Genomic DNA, 25,589 nt, shown 5'->3' with positions numbered 1-25,589 from the left:
TATGTTTCCTACCCGGTTGGAGCTGGGAGGAAATAGGAAGAAAGATTATTTTCAGACGAGGATTAGGGATCCAAAGACTTCTTTCACTTTATAAGAGCCACTGACGTCTAGCTCTGAGGTGTAGGCTGTTTTCTCCGGAAACACAAGAGCCCCGCCCGCTCCTGAACGGCTTCCCCCGACCGAGTTCCGCCAGCAGAGAGAGGGCAGGATGCGTGGACCGGTGAGAGCGAACCCAAAAGTGGGAGTCCTGAGAACCCAGGAAGCGGCCATGACGCAACGCCAGGAAACGCGCAAACCGGCACGAGCGTGGCCAATGTGGATCGTAGGGTCGTGCCGTGGGGCGCTGGGATTGGCCATGACGTAGGACCGTGGAAAGCAAGAAAGGAACGTGACGAGCCGTGGGGGGCGGGGCAAGGACACCGTGGGAAGGAGCGTGGGCTACGTCCTAGGTGGGAAGGGGCGTCACCTGAGAAAGCTGGACGTAGTGCGTGAAGGGCGTGGCGTGGCCGCTACGAAGGCGCGACAAAGCTGGTCGAGTCCGCGGAAAAGGTGAGCTCAGGCAAAGGACAGAGGAATTACCAAGTGGAAAGGAGGGATGTGGGCCCAAGGGAGGGAACGTGGTGTCAGAGGAACGAGAGTGATTCAGGGGATAACACGCACGTGAACAAGATCTGTGGAAGGGCGGGGCCAGGGAATAGCATACGGGACACAAACTACGTAACAGGAAGAAGGTCCGTGGTATAGGCGGAGCGCGAGGGCGTGACACATCCGTGAGGGCGTGACAAAGTCCAGCTCGAAGGAGGGGCGACCCAGGCAGAAGGCGGAGGCGCGGCCAAGTTAGTGCGCAGGCGCGTGGTCGCGGCTGCAGGCCTGGAGCGACGGCAGCAGAAGTGTAGCCAGGGCAGAGAACCAGTGCAGACCCAGGCTCTGGGTGGATGGAGAGAGTTCGGGCTCCGACGCGGTGAGCGAGCCCAAGGTGGGAGTTACCCTGCTTTGTCGGAGACTTGGGCTGGGGCGAAGGGGACGTGACGTGATTAAGCGAGATGACGTACCCGGCCTGAAAGGCGTGGCGAGACGTAATGCGACGTAGCCAAAATGGCCGCGCGCATGAGTCTCTCCCCGGTACAGAGTGAAAGGGTCCGCGTTCAGGGAAACGTTCGGGTAAAGTCGGGCGGCCACTGGAGCATGAGGAGTAGTGGGTGCGCGTAGCCCACGTGGAGCTGGGACAAGCTGTCGGTTCCGCGAGGGTGGCCGCAGTCCCGGCCGGGCTTCTCTGTAGAACGGAGAAGAGGCAGGGAATCGCTTTTTCCCTTTTCTAACCCTGTTACTTCACTTTGAGGGTCATGAGACAGCTACATTTCTTTAGGGTTTTGCCCATGTAACGATAGAATAGCTGTCTCAGAGACTTTAGGAGGTAGGGAAATTGCAGTTCCAGAAACCGAGGCGTAGCAGGCTGAGACTCACATCTGCACTGTTGCTCTTTCCCCCCGCCCACCATGCCAAAAGCTATGGACAGATTCATAACCACCCCTAGAGAGCAGGGGCTCAGCAGCATAGCTCTGATACATGAGCGGCAAAACTCATGTATCTGAGTTTTCTCTACTAAGTTGTCTCCTTTTTCATTTGTGCTCTACCCCAGATCTGGAGGGAAAGAACCCGCAAAACATGAGCGTTTTGGTGGCTCTGATTCTTTGTGGCGGGAGTTAAAAGCTACTGTTTGGAAGCTGCCGGAAGCTCGTTATTATCACTGCAGTTCCTTCTCATTTATTTTTGTTGAGAAAGCTTGAAAAATACCAAACGATGACAAAGATGTGTACAGCTAAATTTGGGTGGAATTAATTTTCTATCAGTACCTGAAAGTCACAATATTTTCTGTTTTCCTTTCGTCCATTATGGTAAATCTGGCCATATCCTCTCTGCTGAAAAGTTTTCTGGAATATGGAGGAGAGAAGTCTGGTATCTCTGGTAAGAGGAGCTGCTCCACGCCCTACCCATAACCTGGCCCCACACGTCCCTGAGAACTGTCATTGTTCTCACCTTGCTTTGGAGTTTACAGTGAACCAAAGTTCACCACACCCACCCTCCCTTCTGGGTCTTGGTAAAGAGCTGCACTATTTTTGAATATTTTGAAAACAAAAATCTCTCTAGCCCCATGACCTTTGCTGAGCACCATAGCTACCCTGGAAACTCTCTGCTAGACTTTTTCTCTCGCTCTCCCCTTGTACCTCAAATCCATAGGATTAGCAGGAAGACTCTGTCCTCTTTCCTTTCCCACCTGTTCCTTTTGCCAGCTTGTTTCTCTCTTCAGGCGTTCATCCTCATTCTACCACCGGCATCATCCAGCCATAAAATCATGGGGTCTTCTTCAACAACTACTTCTCTTCTCCCTCCTCCAGTTGAGTGCCAAATCCTATGTTTTTTACCAAAATGACCACCTCTTGAATACGAAGAACGTTGGTGCATCACTACTGTCACCCTTTGGTTCAGTGCTTCATATCGTCTCACTTGGGTTACTGGAATTTCATTTCACACTCTCTTGCCCAAATCTGACCTACGGATGTCCCACCCAGAACCTAGCTGCACAGTGCGGTCCTCATCTCAGTTCATGGCAACTCCATTCTTCACTACGCCAAGAATGTTCTAGCCATCCTTTACTCATTTCTTTCAGGTCTTACAGGCATTCTCCAAGATAGAGCCAATGCCGAACCACTTCTCACCACTTCTGCCATGACATGTTTTGTTCCAGGCCCCTGGGTTATCCTGAAGGATCTTCCCTGCTGCTTTCTTGCTTCCTATCCCAGTTGATTTCCAGTAGGGCAGCCTGAGTGATCTTTCAAAAATATAAATCAGATGGTGTCCCTCCTCTGCTGCCAAAACTCCACTGTGTCCCGATTTCGCTTAGAGCAGTGGTTTCCAGTCAGGTGATTCCCCTTTCCTGGAGACATTTTTGGTTGTCCCAGTTGGAGGGTGGGTGCCATTGGCATCTAATGGGTAGAGGCCAGGGATGCTGCTAAACATTCTACAACATATAGGACAGACCCCAAACAGTTACCTGGTCAAATGGCAATATGTCATGGTTGAGAAACCCTGAGTTGGAGAAAAAAACCTTTACAGTGGCCTAGAAATCTACATGGTCTGGCATCCATGACCTCTCCACCTTCTCTCCTACTACCATCCTCCTAGTGCACTCGATTCCTGCCATCCTGGCCTCCTTACTATCCCCTTGTATGTGCCAGACACGCTCCCACCTCAGGGTTTTTGCACAAGCAATTCCCTCTTCCTAGAGTACCCTTCCTCCTGACAGCCCTATTACTAATTCGTTCATTTCCTTCAGTCTTTTGCTCAACTCTCACCTTCTCCGTAAGGCCTCCTTTGAGCAACTTATTTTAAATGCAATGCCCCTTTCCCAGTGGCACTCCAAATTTACCTAATCCTGCTCTATTTTTCACTGAGTATATTATAATGTGATTGTCAGTACAAGTGACTTACATATTACACTGTTATTTATTGTCTGTCTTCCCCAGTAGAATGTAAGTTCCACGAGGGTAGGGACTTTGTTTTATCCTCCCCAATGATCCTGGAACAATGTCTGGCATTTAATAGATGTTTTGTTTTGTTTTGTTTTAGATTTTATTTATTTATTTGACAGAGATCACAAGTAGGCAGAGAGTCCGGGGAAGCAGGCTCCCTGCTGAGCAGAGAGCCCGATGTGGGGCTCGATCCCAGGACCCTGAGATCATGACCTGAGCCGAAGGCAGCGGCTTAATCCACTGAGCCACCCAGGCGCCCCTGGCATTTAATAGATGTTTGATTGCTGTCCTGATGAATGAGAGGATAAAAGAATGTTGGACTGAATGAAGGATGGTTGAAGGAATGTCCTTGTCACTGACCTTCCCAGCTCCACTCTGCGCACTCTGTTCCCTCTTGTACTGTGCACATGGGGTCATCAGAAACCATCCTGTGTTTATGGAATAATACCTGAGGGTCGGGGTGCCTGGGTGGCTCAGTGGGTTAAGCCTCTGCCTTCGGCTCAGGTCATGATCCCAGGGTCCTGGAATCGAGCCCCGCATCGGGCTCAGCAGGGAGCCTGCCTCCACGTCTCTCTGTGCCTGCCTCTCTGCCTACTTGTGATTTGTCTGTCAAATAAATAAATAAAATCTTAAAGAAAAAAAAAAACAAAAACCTGAGGGTCTTCCAGTCTCTTGGAAATCGGTATTCTTCAAATCAATTTCAAATCCCCACCTGGCTCAATGCTTCAGTTGTGTCACATGCATCTGTTGGGGAGATTGACATAGAATTAACCATCCCAAGTAAGGAGGCCTGGCACACATTCTCCCTCACAGTCCTCACAAAGAACCAACCGTACTGGCACCTTGATCTCGGCCTTCCAGCCTCCGGGACTGTGAGACAATAAATTGCTGTTGTTGTTTTGTTTTGTTTAGATTTTATTTATTTATTTGACAGAGAAAGACTACAAGTAGGCGGAGAGGCAGGCAGAGAGAGAGGAAGGGAAGCAGGCTCCCTGCCAAGCAGAGTGCCCGATGCGGGACTCGATTCCAGGACCCTGAGATCATGACCCGAGCCAAAGGCAGCAGCTTAACCCACTGAGCCACCCAGGCGCCCCTAAATTGCTGTTGTTTAAGCCACCCAGGTTGTGGTTCTTTATTACAAACTGATACACTGGCCCTAAGACCTCACGTAGGGATTTAGGCCTGGAGGCGAGGCACTTATATGGGATTCATGAACTTCCCACTGGTGCACTTTAATGTGGTGGCCGTGTATTGTGGACTGAATGTTTCTGCTCTCCCTACCCCCATCCATATGTTAAAGCCCTAACACCCAGTGGGATGGTATTAAGAGATGGAGCCTTTGTGAAGTAATAAGTCATTAAGTAATTAAGTCACGAGGTTGCCACTCCAGGGTAGGATTAGTGTCCTTATAAGAAAAGGAAGAGTCCAGAGCTTGCTGTCTGTCCATCACATGAAGGCATAGTGAGAAGGTAGCTGTGTACGAGCTATGAAGTGAGTTCTCACCAGGAACCAATTGGCTGGAATGTCGGTCTTCGGTTTCCAACCCTTAAAACTGTGGAAAATAAGTCTGTTGTTGAAGCCACTCGGTTTGTGGTATTTTGGTCCAGCAGCCCAAGCTGGTTAACACACGGTGGATTTTCACTCCCTGCCTTGAGTGTGTTCACCGGCAAAGTGATGCATACAACAGAGTGCCTGGCACCGGGCTGAGAGGCCAGTTCTTGCCACAGGGAACTCTTGCCACAGTTCACTTTGCAGTACTTGTCCCGACACGTGGTGTGTTGCTGGTTATAAAGGGTTCCTCCTGGAGCCCTCATTTGTTCCTTCCAGGGCAGTAATAGGAAGTAGCTGCTTCCTGCTTTCAGTGGACACAGCTCAGGGGTGGGTTTTTTTTTTCCTCTACTTTCCCTTGGGTGTGGCCTTCTTTCTTCTTCCTCAGAGTTGGCAAGTATGAGGTAGCAATACGGTGGGGAAGATCTAGTTTACAGTCAGGTAGTACTAGTTTACAGTCAGGTAGTAGTGAGGTACGTGAAGAGGAGAGGGTGAAGTGAACATTTCCCTTTTTCTTTTTAAGATTTTATTTATTTGACAGAGATCACAAGTAGGCAGAGGCAGGCAGAGAGAGGTCGGGTGGGGGGAAGCAAGTTCCCCAGACAGCCCGACGGCGGGGCTCGATCTCAGGATCCTGGGATCATGACCTGAGCCGAAGACAGAGGCTTTAACCCATTGAGCCACCCAGGTACCCCGAACATTTGCCTTCTTGCTCAGCATTGCTGGGGATCTTAATGTGCTTTTTTGTATCTTATGCTCTTCTCAGAAAGATGGTATACAGAAACAGAGTTCCAGGGGCGCCTGGGTAGCTCAGTCATTAAGTGTCAGCCTTTGGCTTGGGTCATGGTCCCAGGATTCTGGTATCAAGCCCTGCATCAGGCTCCCTGCTCAGTGGAAAGCCTGCTTCTCCCTCTCCCACATCTGCTTATGTTCCCTCTCTTGCTGTGGATCTGTCAAATGAGCAAAGTCTTTAAAAAAAAATTAAATAAAATTGGAAATCGGAAATAAAGTTCCAGTATGTAAGTGACATGTGTCTTCAGTGCCCCTCAGTTTCTCTTGTGTCTTTGGGCCCCTCTCCTCCCCCGGCCACCACTGCCAAACAGTTGAGTGGCCTCTGATAGGCCGAAGGCAGACTCTGAGGAGTCCTGGATGGTTTATGATGTGCATTTCCAGAGGCTTCAAGGGGGAGAAACTAATGGCCTGCCTGCAAGGTAGAGTTCATGCCTTGTTCCTCTTTGCATGGCAGCACCCAGCATGGTTCTTAGAACAAAGGAAATGACAATGAGCGTTGAAATGCAAACATTTACTGGCAGAATTCCCATCCCTGTGATGCTAGCTTAGATTTGTCTTTGGGTCTGGTCCTCCTTCAGATCCGGCAGTGCTTTAGGGGCCTCCAGATCTTACAGGGAGGGGCATGAGGCCCTCGTCTGCAATGGCAAGCACTGAAAAGTGTTTCGAAAGTGTGAAGGACCCCACGGCTGGGTGGGGGAGGCATCTAGGAAGAGCCTTTCATACGGAGCAGGAACGGGCTGGCAATCGCTTCCCGGTCTGGAGTTCTGGAAATCAGGATCCTCATCTCCGTCACCAGGGAAGTGTGCCCAGGTCACCGAGCCGCCATCACGGGCCAGGCGGCTTGTCCCTGAGAGATGCAGCTGTGACAGAGACAGACCGGGTCCATCCAAGCGCCGAGGGGCTGGGTGGCTGGGGAGGGGGCGTCATCTAGTACCTTCTGGATCAGGTGTGGGGCTGTAGGAGGCACCCTGAGGGGGGTGAAGAGGGTGCTGGGCTCTCCCAGTTAGCGGTGAGTGCAGGGATAGGGACGGGGAGGCTTCTAGGAAGGGATGCTGGAGAGGAAGACCCAAGGGGAGGGGAGGCATTCACCAGGCACAGGGGGAGGAGGAGGAGGGGTCCAGGGAAGGAGGAGCATCTGCACAAGCCCTGAGATCAGAGGGCGCTTGGGGAGTGGGAAGAACCAAAGGCCGTGGGGCTGGTGTGCAGGCAGGAGCAAGGGGTGGACTGAGGCCACGAGGTCAGCGCCAGGGTACTCTGCCAGGCGGCCGGACCTCCGTCCCAGGTGCCCAAATGGTGTCGCTATTGGCTGCCAGGATGCATCTCAAGTGATGACTCCAAACACTTTGAAATAGACACTGGAGTGAAGGTATACTCAGGAGAAGAAAGTTGTTTTGTTTCTGACCTTGTTCGCTCACTTGCTACCGGGATAGGAGTTTTCAGGAAAAGTGGATGTAGCATTACTGGGTGGGGGTGGCGGGAAAGAGTCAGTGAAAGTTAATATTGTAATTTCTGAACACTCTGGAAAGCATTGTTTTCTGAGACCTTCACTTGGAACACGAGAGGGGTAGAGACGTCATCAGGGCAGTCATAAATGAATATTCATGTTGGACCTACTTACAGATTAGTTCAGGATTAACCTCCATTTCCCCCATGACCAAGGGATACAGTGTTATACCTGAAACTGCAGAGAGTCACAGAGCATTTAAGCTTAGATTTCAAAACCACTCAGGGCTATTTTGACAGAATGGATCCTTGTGTTTTTTTAAAGCCCTCCAGATACAGATTGATTTTTTTTTTTTTTTTAACCCAGGAGCTTTCATCTTCGGTTTCTTTTTACGTGTAAATACCCTGCTGGATATGGAATTTGGATTTCAGCAAGTACATGTTCTTTTAATTTTAAGAAACTACTATAAACAGCCTTCTCATTCTTGTGGATAAAGAGAAGATGTTTTCTCTGGGCCTCTAATATTTGCCGACCTTAAAGAAAGGCAGGGCTCCTGAGTCAGTCTTCCAAATCCTGCCAATGAGGTGACGAACGAATTTGAGGAAGAGGAGTGGATAAAGTATTGAGTCATTCCCCCTCCGCCCCCCCCAGCCCCAGCCCTGCCCTGTGGACGCATCATCTGCGTGTGGTTGTCCCGCTTGGAGCTTTCCACCCGATGGTCGGTCTCCGTTGCTCACAGCTTTGCCTCCTCTGTCCTCCTGCCTCTAGGTTATCAGGTTCCTGCGAGTTATCCGGGGCCCGGTCCGGATTCCAGGCTAAACATGGTGGTGATGAGTAGCCTGAGGGTCATTCTTCAAGCCTCTCCGCGCAAGTCACCGTGGAGAAGATTCCAGACCCCTAGGTTCGTGCCAGCGAGGCCCTGCAGCCTCTACACCTGCACATACAAAAGCCGGAACCGAGCCCGTGAGTACACAGCCGCCTTAAAGAGAGCAAGAGGTGGGGGCGTCTGGGGACGCAGTCGCTTAAGCGGCCGACTCTTGGTGTCGGCTCAGGTCGTGGTCTCGGGGTCGTGAGATCGAGCCCCGCGTCAGCTCCACACTCAGCTTGGAGTCTGCTTGAGAGTCCCTCTCCCTCTGCCCTTCCTCCCTCCCCGCCTCTGCCAGCCCTGCTGGCCCATGGTCTCTCTCTCAGATAAATACGTGTTTAAAAATAGAGTGAGCCAGAGGCCTGGTGCTATATGACAGTCACATGTGTCCTGTGTTTGCCCATATGGTGTCAGTGGCATTCCAGAGTGGGATTGTGTGCCTTCAGAACCGTGAGAATAAGTACCGGTTTCTGTTTCTGTTCTAAAATAAACGTGGAAAATTCTTTTTCCCCGGGTTTGTTGACATAGACTTGCCACCTGACGTCATGTAGGTCGAAGGTGTGCAAAGTGCTGATTTGATATGCATATATGTTGTGAAATGATTTCCATAATAAGGTTTGGAAAGCCCTTTTCTTGCCTAATTTTAACATGTTAAAATGATGTCATGCAGGGCCACCTAGGTCTCTCTGTCAGTTAAGTGTTTGCCTTCTGCTCAGGTCATGATCCCAGGGTCCTGGGTTCGAGCCCTGCATTGGGCTTCTTGCTCAGCAGGGAGCCTTGTTCTACCTCTCCCTCTGCCTGCCACTCTGCCTACTTGTGCTCTCTCTATATCTCTGTCAAGTAAAAAAAAAACAACAAAAAAAAACTAAAAAAAGTAATAATGATGCCATGCAGCAGTAGGGTAAGAGAGGTGTCCCAGTTTCAAATACTCTAGGACCCATTCTGTATTGTTCTTGTTGACATTGTTCCACAGACGGCCAGTTATTTCTGCGAGTCTTAACGTTCTGGAAGTTGCATGTTAATGTTTGTAAGCAGGTCAGTAGTTTCACAGTCTGGAATATTCTTTCTCAAGTCACACATTGCAGGGTTCATTCTCTTTGACCAGCTTAGCAGTGTGTTCTCTGCTGTAGACGCAGCATATGGAGCGAGGCAGCCGATGGCCTTTCCTGAACGCTTTTGCATCTCGTTCCCCTCCTGAAGTACCAGTTCGGAGCCCCGTCCCTACAGTGCAGCAATTGTCCAGCGAGGCACTGCTGACGGGGGGCGGGGGGCGTCATTCTGTGTTGTTGTGGGTAGAGTGCACACTGTAGGTGTTGAATGACATTCTGAATATCCCTGAGGAAGAAAATAATCCTGGTAAAGGACCAACAAAATGATGGGTGGAGGATAATGTATGTGTTAGTGGAAAGAGGAGTTTAAAGTTTAATGAAATGGCTAGGAATAGTTTATATATTTCCCACTTTTCTCCACGAATTAATGCAGAGTTTTAAATGTTGGCTTCCTTCAAAATTCCAGGTTTCTTAACTTTTCCTCCTTTGGTTTCCTCTCTTTGACCCTGTATTGCACATAAGAAAGGAATTGGTTAGTAATGTTAATTGAGCTAAATTCATTGTTGTAAAACTGCTTTGTAAATATATTTTCATTTTAAGTTTATTTTGCTTCTTCCGACATTGTGTTCGCAGAGTAAACTGGCTGGAGTCCTAACTTTCTAGTTGTTGGGTGCGGCTTCCTACCAGCAGACCCACATCCTACTCTGATGGCTTATTCTCAATATTTGCATTTTGGGGTCTGAAGCTTAAATTGGAAAAAAAAAAAAAAAGTCATACTTGGCTAGCTAATGAAATTGTATGTGAGTGTAGTAGTTTTCCTTGATTTATTTTTGTTTGTTTTTACTTAAAAATGACATTCAAAGGTATAAAATTCAATAAGCTAATGTCTTCAAGATAGTGTGCTTCTTTCAGTATTGACAAACCCAAAGAGTCGTAGCTTGCGGATGTGGGGCTTCCCTTGATTCACTTCCCACATCAGACAAAATGTTCTTTTTTGTAAGTTACTAAGGAAAACAGGTAACAGCTGTGATTTGATTTGTCTTTTGGCATGTTTTTTTCACTGGGGAGAATTTATGGTCTCTGCTGTCCTGAGCTACTGAGCATTTCCTGTTGCTAAATCCCAGACCTCCTGCTGATCAGTTGTAAAGACAGTACACAGCGCATCTGGCAACTTACTACCCCAGCAGAAGGCCCATTGTATAGTCGTGACCCAGAACAACCCAAGACCTTTGAGGGTTAGAAAAGATAACCTGGAAAGTCCTTCGCTAGTGCTGCCACTCCGTGAGGACGGTGCTGGCAGGTCCTTCTAGCACTAGACTTATCGCCGTCCCAGGCTCAATGCCTCCCTCAGATGCTTGGACATTGTTCAGATGGGGTTAAGGAGGATGAGGAGTAAAGGAAGTGGGAGGATATGGCCGATTCCGAAAGCGGCGTTTCCTTAGAGCCTGTCTGTGCTCTGTGCCTCACCTCAATCTCTGCTCCCCGCCTCCCGGGGAAGCATTGTCTGTCCGCTCAGATGGCTGTTCGCTGTTATCTCCAGTAGCAGACAGTAAATGTTGACAGTCGTGGATCTATTACCCAGGGTGCAAATAAAATCAGTTTCGCTTAGTGTATCATCTAGTGAAATTTAGCTTCATCGTCACATGAAAACAAAATAAATTAGGCAGAGATTTTAGGGCAGAAGAAAATAAATTTAATCATGTTAATTTTTAATTTAATAAAATCAACTAGAATGGAAATGGTACAGATTTGTTGTTATTCCAATGATAATCCTAACGATCTCCCTAGTTTTTAAAGGAAAAGAAACATTTTTCTTTTAGGACAGCATGGAATGGAGTGGCACTATATAAAATCTAGCCACTGGACCCATGTGGGTATTTTCACATAAATGTCAGTTTATTATAATTTTATGGGCACATGTTGCTAGTGCTTACCATATTGAAAATCTCCATCATCAGAGAAAATTCTATTTGACAGGACAGGTCTGTATTATAACTGAAATGTGTTAGAAAGTTGTTTTGTTATTTCTGCAATTAATTTTGAAGGACGAAAATCCTTGAGAACATTAGTATTAAAAAGTTTATTTTGCAGTGTCTTCCCAAGAAGTCTGGTAATCCCAAAGTAATATAGATTCAGGATGCATCAGACAGAGTCTCTCATTAGCATTCAAATAACCTTGAGAAACTGTAGGCTGATAAAGAGCCCCCTAGAATTGTATTAATAGCTTCAGAGGTGTCAGCAGCAAGAAGGAGCTAACAAAAAACCCGGGAACTGTGGGCTCTAGTCTCCTGTGCTGATAACTGTGTGTGTGTGCGTGTGTGCGCGTGTTTGTGCACGCGTGTGCGTGTGTGCTGGGGTTCCCTCGGCTTGGCATCAAAGTGCCTCTTACAGCCCTCGTGCTCTGCATTTGGTCATTCTGTGATCATCCTTAACAGTTCATATGCGAGGGGGCTGTCCCTGTGTATCCTTTCACTGTGCTCATCTCTAGGCCTACTAAGATGCTTTTCACTTTGATGAGGAAATCGCATATCGAGAGAAAGGACAGGAACAGGGCAAGGCACGCGAGAAAAAGCCAATGAGGTTGTAGAACAGTAATGTCCAGTGGATAAATAACATGAGCCACCAATAAGAGCCATATAGGCAAGTCTGTGTTTTCCAACAACCACGTTAAAAAAGAACAAATAGGGGGCGCCTGGGTGGCTCAGTGGGTTAAAGCCTCTGCCTTCGGTTCAGGTCATGATCCCAGGGTCCTGGGATCGAGCCCTGCATTGGGCTCTCTGCTCAGCAGGGAGCCTGCTTCCTCCTCTCTCTCTGCCTACTTGTGATCTCCGTCTGTCAAACAAATAAAATTTTTTAAAAAAAGAACAAATAGTATGTAAGTTACATCTCCGTAAAACTGAAGGAAAAACAAATATATTTGTTCGTTTATGAAATTCTGTACTGGGAATATATATTTTACCTGTAAAAAGTATTGAGATAGTTTACATTCTTTATTTTGTACTAAGTTTTCAAAGCCAGCCCCGTGGGTATTATATACATTCATGGCATATCTCTCTTGGAATGACTGAGGGGAATAGTGTGGTAAGACCAGAGTTTGGGAAGATTGAAGAAAAAGGAAATTTAGGTAGCTGAGGTGGGTTCTTAATAGGAAAGCCTTGGTATTAGATGCAGATTAAGACATGGCATACAGACTTTAACACAGGAACAGCGTGATGAGTGGTGATTTAGGAGAACTGGTGAATGGCAAAACATAGTAAAGGGTATTGAGATCAAGACGCATGGTATGAAGTCCAGAGTGTAGGGGCCTGAACTGGGCTGCTGGTCATGGGCAAGGCGAGAAAGAGATAAGCCTGAAAGATCCTTACAGAACATATAACATGATCCGTAAGGTAATAGGAATAAAGGTGAAAGACTGGAACCTTCCAGTCTCTCTATCTTGTATGTCCAGTGAACAGGCATTGATTAAGAGCCCCAGATCTTCTTGGGGTTTATACAACACTGGGAGAGGCAGATCATTAGGCACACGTGCAAATGATTATTACACCTGTGTAATAAATGTTTTGAAGAAGAAAGATCAGAAAGTTAGGATTTTTTAAAAAAGAGGGTTCGTCATATAATAAGAGGGTACTCAAAAAGGTAAGGAGGTGACACTCTTGCTGAAGAGGTGACAAGCCAATAGTAGGAGCCAGCCCTGAGCTGAGTGAGGGGAAATTGAGTTTGGAGGAGGAGGAGGAGCAGGAAGCGAGGGGCTAAGGCTGGAAGGTGCTTTCTATGATTCAGGAGTTGAAAGAGGGACCCCCTGAGGCTGGAGACATAGGGTGGTACAAACACAAAATAAGTCAAAACCAGGTCTAGTCCTGTAAATAAGAACTAGAACCGAGCACGTTGTCGCTGTGGAACCTACAGGGATTTTGTTGCGCGTCTGCAGTGTAGGAGTGACCCCTTCCTAACGGCAGCATGGCTCTGCTCACCGCAACCGTGCTGGGTAAAAATCACTCTTTCTGTTCATTTCACTTTCCCCATATGAGAAGAACCTGAGAATGAAGGCACTATATTAATCAGAACACTTAATCCCCTTTGTATTTTGAGGAAAAGTGGGAGCAAAGTTTCAGAACACTTCAATCTGTGTTTTGTTAACATGGAGGGAGAAGGTGAGAGTGTTGGAGAGAAAAATTTTTCTTTCACTCTTAGAAGTTCTAACTGGTCTAGGAATTAAATTGACATGAGACAGAGCAACAAGAGAAAAAAAAAAAAACCCAAAAGTTAAATTACATGCATGTGGAGGCCCAATAATAAAATTGTCATCCGTAGAAATGACCAAAGCAGGCAGCATTTTTACTGTTTAGACAAAGAAACAAGCACTCTGTGGGGAATTGGCAGGACAAAGAAAACCTATTACTCAGGATCTTCAGTTAGTATGGAATTCTAAACAGAGTTTGGGCTGGAGTAGCAAATTAGTAAAAGGAACAAGGGTTACCTATGCAAGCTTCTTGGCTCTGAATTTCCTATCTCTGGTGATACCGTTGTCTCGGTACCTCCTGGTGTGGGAAGGGTACCTTTCACATGGGAGATTTATTTCCGGCTTTCTGGATGCAAAGGGGATTCCAAATGTTCTTACACTGGCTATTTCTTAAGTAATTTTATTGTGAAATAATAACCCGAAGTGGCGCATTTTGGGGTGACCTGCCCTTGGTACCCACAGGAAGAAAGAGCAAAAACGTGACTCTGTGTCTCACAACGGTTTATCATGCAAAACAAACCCTTGGAGAAAGCTGGCTTCACTTGTGTTGTCACCTTAGAAGATAGTTTCTGTGTATTTATGAGGTATATCTAGATCGCTATCACATATCTTTTTTCTTTCTTTTCTTTTTCTTTTTTTCTTTTTTTTTGAATGGGGAGAAGGGTTGGGCTTGATAAAAATGCTAAATAAGCAGATTGCTTTATTGTCTGTGCAGGATCCTCTCTCTTGCTTTGAGAGCACAACTGCTCTGCAGTGGAAAACAAGTGAACTTGGCATGCGCATAGCTTCTTACCTTCTTTTTTTCCATAAAGAAGAAAAATCTTTTCTTTATCAGCATGGAAACAAACTACTGTTTATGTCTTAAAATAACTTGGTGGGGGCCTGATATGGGTGCCCAGAGGAGCAAGTGGTGGGGGAAAGGAAACCTAGAAGCTGAAGTTGTGAACCAAAGGGCATACATTGATAGGAGCGTTAAGGTCACAAAAGAGCAACGAGGGAATAGGTCCGGTTTTCTTGGACTAGTGTTGGCGTAGGTAAGGGTACATTCTGGGCATTTCCTGAATGGAGTGTGAGGGACGAGTCAGTCAAGGTGAAAAGAGGGATCGTCTTGGGGATCTGCTTATTAGTTTCCTTCTTGCCTAGTCTTTACGGGAGACCTTCCTGAGTTGGTTTTGAAGGGTGTGAATCCTCAAACCCTTAGCCACAGTCTGAGTATCTTAGAGAAGGTGTTGCAAGGTGTCCTTGTGCCAGGCATCCTTACAACTGAATCAGGACTGTTGACTTGTGTTAGAAGGCGGGAGAAGAATAGTAAAGCTTCCCCAAACTGGAAGGCACTTTAAGACTAGAAAACAGAACAGGGCACTCCGTACAGTTTATATACCCAGTTTTATTCAGAGTTAACGTACTGCAAGGTATCAGGCAGGTGACTAATGATCCAGAAGGGGCACAGCTGCTATTTGCAAATTCTGAACCTAGGTCCACAGATTTTATAGAGTGAGGGGACTCTCATGGGGCACGCTTGTGAGGTCTGAGCGTTCACGTGCATTTCAAAGGGTTTGCACGCACCTCATGGGCAGCTAACATTTACCAGACGTTGTGGCACCAGCTGTGGCACCAGCTGTGCGTCAGGAAAGGAGAGAGACTGTGTGTTATCTCTAATGGATTCATGGGAAGCCAAAGCAAACCTCAAACATTCTGGCCTTGGCTGGCATTTCTGAGGTATGGATATTAATCTCTAAGGGGCCCGTAACATATAACCCCAAGACAGGTCAGCAAACAAGATGGAGGACTGAAGATGGAGTCAGTATTGTCAGCACCCCTACAAGATGCTTTCTGATTTGCATTCTAATTAGATTATTATATTAAAATATTGTACCAGGCAAATGCATTTCTCTTTTAGGTTTCTGAAACAAAATTCTTGTTTTCAAAGGAATAAGTTATTTTATACTAAGAAAATCAAGGAAAACACTGGGTTTGGATCTCTCCAGAGATAAGATGGTACTGTTTTATAATAAGAAAAAAAAGAAGGAGAGAGAGGGGGGTGGGGAGAATACGTTGAGTTTGCAGAGACCATGGTTTCTCAAGTTCATTTGCATTTGGGGGTGTCATAATCTGTGCCTTAAAATGTTTAGCTGCATGTCTGGCCTCTATCCACTAGATGTCAGTAGCATTCTTTTCCAGTTGTGACAACCAAAAATGCCTCTAGACATTGCCAAATGTCTTCTAGGGGCAGCATCTCTCCTTTCGTTGAGAACCAGTGGTCTACTCACAGGAGAGCCCTCTATCTCATTTTTATCCCACCCCAGCCCTCCAAAAAACCACCACCACCACCACCAAAACAAACCCAAAGGTTTTTTAATTTACAGATTTTTAATTTACAGATTTTAGCAGCTACCCAAGGAAAACAAATGTCTCCTTTGTAAAGGTCAACCAGAGGCAAGTTTCTGGGGTTTTTTTCTTTTTTTTAATAATGAAAAAAGGTGTCTTGGAGCACCTGGGTGGCTCAGTTGTTAAGCGACTGCCTTTGTTTCCATCCTGGGGTCCTGGGATTGAGTCCCCTTCCTGCTCCCTGCTTAGCAGGAAGCCTGCTTCTCCCTCTCCCACTCCCCCACTCTCTCACTGTTTCTCTCTGTCAAATGAATAAATAAAATCTTTAAAAGAAAAAAAGTGTCTCTGTGAACCTGCTCTACAGAGTGGGTTGACTGAGAAGCAGCTGCCTTATTATTTTCTCAGATCCTTACTCTCACTCTTCATGGTGGGGTGAGGCTCAGAGGAGCATTGGTAAAGATTCATCTCAATAAATATTTCTTCTGTCCCTGTTGCTCTTCGTTCTACCCATCTGGGGTGCTTCTAAGGGGCAGAGGATGGAGCACCCCAAGTCATGCATGTCGTTCCGTCCATCTTGCATGATGTCTCAGCAGCTGTCAGTGTTACAGGAAGTCCACGGAGATTTCTCAGAGACTTACGAGGAACACCCGGCGCTTGATTCTTCGTGGGAAATCAGTGTCAGTGGTGGGTGGCGTCTGTGTGGGACAGATTGTGCACGCACACCTAAATCTGTAATGGAGTGGGAGCGCTCCTTGTCAGTTGCAAACTCAACAGGAAGAAATCGATTTTGCGCATGCATACCCCTTCTGCTGCACCTTTACTATTTCAGCACGAGGAGGGAGCCCTTCCCTTCTGCCCCAGCCAGAGCCCGGCCAGTGAGACACAGTTACAACCTGGGCAGTGAGAAGCCACTACGGTTCCAGCTCCCAGGTTGCTCTGTGGACTTTGTGTTTCTAAAAGCCTTCTCAGCTTCCTCCTTTCCTCTGTAAAAGAGCATTCCTCTCCTTCGTTCTCTGCACTTGTCTATGATTTTGCTATAGCTTGCTTGTCCCGGATTGTAATTCTCTGCTTTTCCACTTCCCCGCCAAAGCCCCATTTTTTTTTTACTGGTGAAATGACTGGGAGTGTTATTCGTAAGGTTAGCTTATCTCCAACTAAGAAGTAGTGACTCCTTTTCCTCCCCAAATTCATCGGTACCTTCCTTCATTTTTCCAAAACCCTAGAGTGTTCCCCTGACCTCAGTTGGAAGCCTGTAATATTGCATTGTATAAATAATCCAGAAATCTTCAAAACTGTGAGCTAAATTACAGACTTTATTTCTACTAGACAAGCAATTAAAAACTTATGTTTTTACAAAAACTTTTATGAAAAGTTTTTTCATAAAAGGTTAGGTCTGGAGCCGACAACCAAGAAAGAGTTTTGGTGGAAAAGGGTGGTTTTATTAAAAGTACTGGGACAGGACCCGTGGACAGGAAGAGCTGCTGCCCCAGGGTTGCGAGGGGCGGCTGGTCACATACTTGGGAGTTGAGGGAGGTAAGGGAAAGGGAGGTTTTCAAAAGGACTTTCTTATGCTAAAGGCTCACAGGATACTGGAGGCCTTGCCATTGTCAAGTCCAGGTTGTTTTTCCCTGTAGCAAGGCATTAACATCAAGACAGTTGGGAGCTTCCTGGAAGAATGGCCCACATGTCCCACCCAGGAGTGGGGGGTGGGGGTTGCAGGGTGTCCCCTGTGCTTTGTCCTTAGCCTTCTGTTCCCTCATCACTCTGGTGAACACTTGCTTTCCAAAACTTCTCCCTCCTCTCTCCCTCCGGCCTTTGTTGGAAAGAAAGTTTCAGTTGAAAGTTTCAGTTGAAAGTTTGATTAATTTGTATTTGTATGTGAACCTGGTCTGGTGGTTGGGGCTCAGAAAATGGTCAGTAAGGAAAAGAAACGCGTTGGAGAACAGCCTCCTTCCGCATGGTGCTGGTCTGCTTGCGTCTTCCTGTCCTCAGGAGAACGGGCAGCACTTGGTTTAGGTGAGAGGAGAGGATGGACTGAGTAGCTCCTGGCTGGCAGAGCAGCAGGTCGGTGGCTCCCGTGCCAGGCGCTCTCTGAGCGGCCTCTGTCCCCTGCTTCCGTCTGGCCCCTGAGTCCCCCAGTGGCTTGTCCCGGGTGGCTCGTCCCTGAGACTTGGATTGCATCCCCTCGGCACACCACAGCCCTGAACTCGCCTGGTATGTGATCCCACAGAGCGCACGTCCTGACGATGGCCCCCTGTGCTTTCTCCTAGTGCACCCGCTGTGGGAGACCGTGGAGCTGGTCCCGGGGGACGAGCGCCAGTCGCCCATCAACATCCGCTGGAGGGACAGCGTCTATGATCCCGGCTTAAAACCGCTCACCATCTCTTACGACCCGACCACCTGCCTCCATGTCTAGAATAATGGGTACTCTTTCCTGGTGGAATTTGAAGATTCTACAGATAAGTCAGGTGAGAGCCCGACCTATGGTCTTATCCGGCATTAAAGGGACAGCCTGGTGTCGGCACAGGCCACACCACGCTGCCCCCTCTTTAAGCAGTGGCGTGGGACTCACTGCACTGAGCTTTTCTTTTTTTAATGTGGTAATGTACATGTTACACGAAATTTGTCATTTAACCATCTGTAAGTATACAGTTCGGTAATCGGCCCAGTCACACTACTGTGCAACCCGCGCTCCCATTCGTCTCCATTACTCTCCGTTTGCGAAACTGAAACTGTGCCACTTAAACAGTAAATCCCCATTTTCCCTTTCTCTCAGCTCCTGGCTATGACCATTTTACCTTCTGTCTGTGAATTGGACTACTGGGTACTTCATGTAAGTGGAATTACACAGTATTTGTCTTTTTATGACTGGCTGATTTCACTGAGCATAATGGCAGCGGGGCTCATCCATACTGTAGCAGATGGCCGAATTTCCTTCTTTGTGAGACGGAATGATACTCCCTTATATGGATAGACCACATTTTGTTTATCCATTCACCTGTCTGTGGGCACTGGTTGCAGCCACCTTTTGGCTATTGTGAATAATGCGGCTGTGAACATTGTCCATATATCTGCCGTGGTGTTTCCCGTTGGCACATAATCCACTTGGAATTGCTGCATCATCATGAGAGGTTTTTGAGTATATGAACCATGTCCCTTTCATTTTCGTGTATGTTTCCTTCTGGTATACGTGGTATTTCTATTAATAGATATATATCGGGATACCTGGGTGGTTCAGGTGTCTGCCTTCAGCTCAGGTCATGATCCCAAGGTCCTGGGATCGAGTCCCACGTCCGGCTCCTTGCTCAGCGGGGAGCCTGCTTCTCCCTCTGCCTGCATCTCTCCCTGCTTGTGCTCTTTTTCTCGCTGACAAATAAATAATAATAAAATCTTTTAAAAAAAATAGATACGTATCTATGTATAGATTCTGTATTTGAAATTTTATTTAGTTACGTATTTGAATTTACTTTTACTTGAAACTGTATATGTATTGCTTGTTCATTTGAATTACTTTTATTTAAAATTTGTTCTCTGTGTGTTGAATGCATGCTAACCTTCCTCTGCTTGTTGACATTACAAAGAGCTTCTGTATTAAATAGTAATACAAGTTAGCCAGATTTTATATGATAAGATTGCAATGCAGAGCAAAAGGATAGGCAAGAAAAAGACATTTTTTTGTTTTTAGTCACCGAGTAACATGTATGTATTTTGTCAACCAGTGACTGATTTATTCATTCTGTATTTACCGAGTCCCAGCCATGTGCCAGGCCTTGCACCAAGTGCCAGGAATACTAACTAGATTCTTGACCTCCCAGCATTCAAAGTCTAGTGAGAGATGCATGCATGAAATTAGAAGTATAAAGCAAGTGTAATTTGAGAAAGGGTTTCTAAAATTGCTGTGGGACCACAGAGGAGGGGATGATTTAGACTGCTCAGAGAAGTCTGATGATTTCAGCAAGGAGGGGTGTCAATTCAAAATGAACAAACCTTTTAGAATTTCTTTTGGGGCAGGGGGAAGGAAGAGAGTTTTATTCGAGCCCAAGTGAGGACAGCTGCCCAAGGTACACAGTCTCCAGAGTGCTTCCAGTAAAGGATCATTTGAGGTAGGGCTATATACATTTTATATACATAAGCGGTTGCAACATTTTTAAGAAGTTACAAATAATTAGGCAAAGAACTTTTCAGGAAGTTGCAGCCCTTATCTTAAGTTTCCAGTATATGCAGAGTTATATAATTTTAACCTCTTGAGAACCAAGGAAGTTTCTTACTTTCTGTTATCTTTTGTGTTCAGAATGCACCTTTTTGGTTATTTTCTTTAACAAAGCACATATAGCACATGCTGTGAGGTATTGGCTGAGTCATTTTGACCTTGGTAAATGTTAAAGGAGAGCTTCCCTGGGAGCCCAGGAGCAGGACCCACAAATATTAAAAGTTCAAAATTTCCTTTATCAGGGGACATTTATCTTGGCTATTGAAGGACGAGTCGGAGTTTTTCAAGAGGATTAGAAGGGTGTTGGAGATGGACGGAAAATCATGTGCAAAAGCAGATGTTCAGAAAATGGCCAAAAACGAAGTGGCCAGAGTGTAGAATGCATTTTGGGGAGAGACAGGAAGAATGATGATCACTGATGCTTAGGAGGGGAGATGGAAGGCAGGTTCATCAGTACTAGTTAGTTTTACATGACACCGTGACACAGCATGATTTCATTTAGTTCATTAGTTAATTGCTTTATTTTTAGAGATTAACCCAGTCAGTAGTGCAGGTCCACAAGGTCAGATTAATCCAAGTGTGAGATGGTGGGAGCTCACGTGAAGGCTATAAGAATTGAAGTAGGGAGAAAGCACGTTTTTAAAAGGCATTTCTAAAATAAAAGTGTCATGAGCACAATGTGAAGGCACACACACGAATTGTGTCCACAGTGTCAGCCCTATCCAGTCCTAAGCAAGGTTAACATAATTACAAAGCAGGTTCAGGATTCCAAACTCAGTGACATTTCCCCACATGGTGAACTTGGCTTCTCACCTTTCACACAGAGCAGGACAGAAGACGAGCCACACAACAAAGAAGATAACCCGGGGGGGGGGGGGGCAGGAAGTGAGGGAACCAAAAGTTAGGCTGTGGGCAAGGAGGTGAGAGAAGGCAGCAGTGGGCTGTCCAGCCCAAGTCAGTGCTCGGCGCTCACCGCTTCTGTTCAAGCCCCCAGAGGATCTCTGTTCTGTTTGGAGAGCCATCGGGCACCGTGTGTGGCAACAGGGGCCTTTTGTAAGTGGTCAGACATCCACAGGTCTTATCTGAGGCATCTGACTGTTGGCTGCAAAAGTCTTCTTTCTGAAGGGATCGAACCAGTCCTGGGCCTCTGCAGATTTCTGTGCCTCTGCTCGTTAGGAGGTCTGGGGTATCATCGGTTGGTGCTGGTCTCAGTGATCTCTGGTGGCTGCAGTATGCTTAACTGCCCGTTTCACTGCTTGACACAGGCCCCTGCTTGACGTGAGTGACTCCATCTTGCTATGTACAAAAGCAACAGGACTTGGAGATGGACTCATCGAGTGAGGAGAAAGCAACGTTAACCACATCCTTGAGTCCTCCCACTTGGGAGGCTGGGGGGATGGTGATGCTAGAAAGGTCATGAATGATGGATGAGGAATAATTTTAGGGAAGTATAGAAAGCACATAAATAAAAAAAATTTATAACTTTTACCCTATTTAATTTTAAATATTACATTAAAAATACAAAGAAACACATGTTGAGTGGTTATCCATCAAAGAAGAATTGTGTCCATTCCTGTTTAATTTCCATAAGGAGAATCTGCTTCTCTCAAGATAAGCATTTTTGCTACTTTTGATGCCATTGGATTCGGATTTTAGTATTTCCTGCAAATCAAGATGGGAATGAGCAAATACGGATCCCTCACTGAAATATTATCCACTTTCCTAATAAAAACTTTTTCTCATCAAATCTTTTATTTCAAAGTAATATTAATTGTTGCTTCTGCATTAATCCTTCCTCTTCTTTGTATCTGTCTCATTCTGCATCACATCGTCATATGCTTTTCCCATTGGCTTTATTTTACATGAAGAAACGTGTTTAAATACTGTAGGTTGAATAAGGCAAGAGATTTCTTTCGGAGCAATCCTATAGGGTCAGGCATTAATCCTTTTTATAGTGTTTCGGCTGCACTTGTTGCATCATAATGCAATCAAGTTTCAAAGCTTTGAGGATGCAGCAGCTGGAGGAAGATAGTTGAGCTATGATAGCAATATTTTTAAATATTTTATTTATTAGAGAGAGCACAAGCAGGGGCAGGAACAGAAGGAGAGGAACAGGCAGGTTACACACTGAGCGCGGAGCCCAAGACAGGGCTCGGTGTCACAACCCTGAGATCATGACCTGAGCCAAAATCAAGAGTTGGGACACTTAACCAACTGAGCCACTGAGCCACCCAGGCGCCCCTATGATAAGAATATCTTATAAAGGTTAAAAAAAAAAAAAACTTACCAACTGTAAATGTATTCTAGAATGGAAAGATCGAACATTACGATATTATTATTTAAGAATATTGGGATCAGGGCGCCTGGGTGGCTCAGTGGGTTAAAGCCTCTGCCTTCGGCTCAGGTCATGATCCCAGGGTCCTGGGATCAAGCCTCGCATTGGGCTCTCTGCTCGGCAGGGAGCCTGCTTCCTTTCTTCTCTCTCTGCCTGCCTCTCTGCCTACTTGTGATCTCCGTCTGTCAAATAAATAAATAAAATCTTTAAAAAAAAAAAAGAATATTGGGATCAATACACTGGTAAGATAAGCCATGCTTACAAGACCAGATTGTTACAACTATATTTCAAATGGTATAAAATGGTGTTGTCCAATATGGTATACATAAGGCTGGTGTGACTTTTAAGCACTTGAAATGTGGCTAATACAACTGAAGAAATGGATTTTTAAGAGTTTTAAGTGTGGCTCCTACAGACTTGAAAATTACCTTTGTGATTTGCATTACATTTCTGTTTGTTGGCACTGTTATAAAAGGATAAAGGCAAATAATGGTTAAAAGGGGAGATCAGTGAATACATTCAGAATGGCATAAAAAGATAAAGCAAACAGCTATGGGAAGTGATCTGGAAAGGAAGCAATATTTATGAGTGGTCTGTGACTATCTGCTAAGTGCTTCATTTATCTTCCCCAGAGGTCTTTGATGACAATACTGTCGTCTCTATTTTCCAGAGGAAGTGAAGCTCCCTGAAGTTCACTGCTTTCCTGCCAGGTCACACAGCTGACTGCTGGAGAACTGATGGAAAATCAGCAGACCACACTCTGTGCAGGGCCTCTGAGTTCTTGGAGACTTCAGCAGGTGTCGACCTCCTGCAAGCTCTGGAGGTAGAGTGTTTCCTGGGCACCCCAGATTTGTTTTCATCAGGTACAGTAAGACGGACATGGGAATGACTGTCGTGCAAGAAGAATTGTATCCTACCATCCCTAAAGCCGAAAGGCAGGACCACATGGGGAAGCACCAGGGATGGCCAGGAGGCAGAGGGAAGGAGGAGAAATGGTGGCTGAGAGCCAGTTGTGGTTGTGGGGGAAGGAGCACACAAGGCAGCATAAAGAGGCTGTCCCCTAGTTGTCTGCCCCCTGGTCCTGGGGCGGGTGGGGCACGGGGATGGTGACCCAGCACATCAGTGCTGATAAAGGAGCTGCTCAGGCTCTGGATTGGTTGGTTTCCCTACGAGGACGCTCTCCCAGTTGTTTGTTCTCTCTTGGAATTACCTCACCCTGGAAGGGGCAGTCCTCCCCAGTGCCAGGAAGTCTCAGATGTCAAAGCATCAAACACGAACTGGAACGGGTGGTTATTACACTGAGGCTCCAGGAATGAGCCCTTGAGCATGTGGGTGTGCCCTGAGAGCTGGGCCTTAGCACGCCCTGCTGGCTGTGAGAGCTTCAGCTGCCAGCGCCCCTGGAGGCCAAGCAGCAGGGAGGGTGGGGGGTGAGGCTGACAGAGCAGGGGCACCTTTCCCTGCTCGCTGTGGGCTTGAGCTTGTCCACAAACCACCTGCCTGTTTGTTTTGTATGTGTTTTCATTCAGTGATGTTTATAACCTCCTAAATTGTCAGTTTAAGTGCAGTTTCAGTACTGTAGATTGTTTTTAGGTAATCACCAATTGTCTGATATAAATTCACATTCTATAACAATAGTAGAGTAACATCTCATTTTTTTTTTAAAGATTTTACTTATTTATTTGACAGAGATCAAAAGTAGGCAGAGAGAGGAAGGAAGCAGGCTCCCCGCTGAGCAGAGAGCCCAATGCGGGGCTCGATCCCAGGACCAGCCTGGGATCATGACCTGAGCTGAAGGCAGAGGCTTTAACCCACTGAGCCACCCAGGCGCCCCTAACATCTCATTTTTAAAATATGTTCTCATTTATTGTTTCTTAGCTGCACATCACGAAGAGCTACAGAAATTCGTGGATACTGTGCCGTCAGTTAAGCATAAGGTAATTTTTTTTCCCCAAGTCACTTGAAATGCCTGTTTCGTGTAATCTCGAGTGGAGACACTCACAAAACGCTTTGCGACTTGCCCCGGAAGAGCACTTGCCACTTAACCTGCGTGTGTTGAGAGCGCCTCCGGCCCTGGGACACCTTGCAGGGGCCGGAAGGGATTCTGTGGGTGCGTGCGCACCGCTTTGGTTTTGCTGCCCTGCCCAAGGGAACCCAGTGCTGTCCCCTCCTCTGCTCCTTCTGAGTCCCTGTGGAAACAGCCAGAGCAGTCCTGCTGCCTCAAGCTCCGGCCCCGCAGGCGGGGAGCAGAGAAGAGTTGGCGTGGCCGGCTGTACAAAACAATTACCCACATCCTTCAGAATGGACACCTTTGTCCAGGCCCCAGACTAACTGTCCTTTGGGACTTAGAGTCCCGAAGGGGCCGTTCCCTGGAGGTCCACTTCTCTTGCCCCCGCCTCATCCCCACCTCAGTCTCTGTCCCCACTGCCTCCTTCCCTCTCCCTCCCTGTCCATCTCCCTCTTTTCCCTTCCCTCTCTCTGTCTCCCCCTTTTAGTCCAGGAACTTGACTCCCCCAAATTTGCATTGCGTTTTAGAAAGGAGAATTCTGTCGGCTTTTCTTGAAAAAGGGAAGTCTCCTTGTTCATGCACCAGCTACTCACTGCCTGGTGCCTCCCAAAGAGTTGAGAGGAGAGCAGCTGTAGTAAAGTCACTAGAACGGAGGGAGGCAGTGTGTCGCGCCTCGTTCCCGTTCCCGGGGAGGGCGAGCAGAACTACCTAGTTAATTAGGGGAACAAGGCAGGGGCGTGATTCGGTCCTAAAGTGCCCAGAGATCCTCCGGACCGCTGCTGGTCCCTAGACTCCCCGAGACTCATCACCCCGTCCTCTGATTCCTGAGTGATTCTCACCATGAAATGACGACTTGGTGACCTCTTCTCTTGGCCAGGACACACTTGTGGAATTTGGGTCATTTGATCCTTCCTGCCTGATGCCTGCCTGCCCAGATTACTGGACCTACTCGGGGTCCCTGACTACGCCCCCACTCTCCGAGTCCGTCACCTGGATCATTAAGAAGCAGCCCGTAGAGGTTGATCACGATCAGGTATGTTCTTTCCACATTTCTTTCTGAGGGAACGCTAGCCTGCCCCTTTAAAGCAAGGCTGGGCTCCAACTTTGGCATCAGTTTTTAAGATCTCGTGATGCTAATACATGTTTATTGAGATGTGTGAACATCTTCTCAGTTTGGACATCAATTTGGAGATACTTCAAATTAACCAGAGACAGGCGTTAAGACCTAGAGGAACAGGGCGCC

The 25,589-nt window shown here is 46.8% G+C and overlaps 1 pseudogene; it reads left to right on the top strand.

Annotated features, from left to right (window-relative positions):
* The first annotated feature begins 810 nt into the window (after nucleotides 1–810).
* Nucleotides 811–25,589, top strand: LOC116863191 (annotated as a pseudogene).

Source organism: Lontra canadensis, unplaced genomic scaffold, assembly GCF_010015895.1.
Source record: "Lontra canadensis isolate GAN:19392208 unplaced genomic scaffold, GSC_riverotter_1.0 scaffold681, whole genome shotgun sequence".
Lineage (NCBI taxonomy): Eukaryota > Metazoa > Chordata > Mammalia > Carnivora > Mustelidae > Lontra > Lontra canadensis.
Note: the sequence above shows the minus strand (reverse complement) of the source record. Positions and strands in the feature narration are given on the sequence as shown.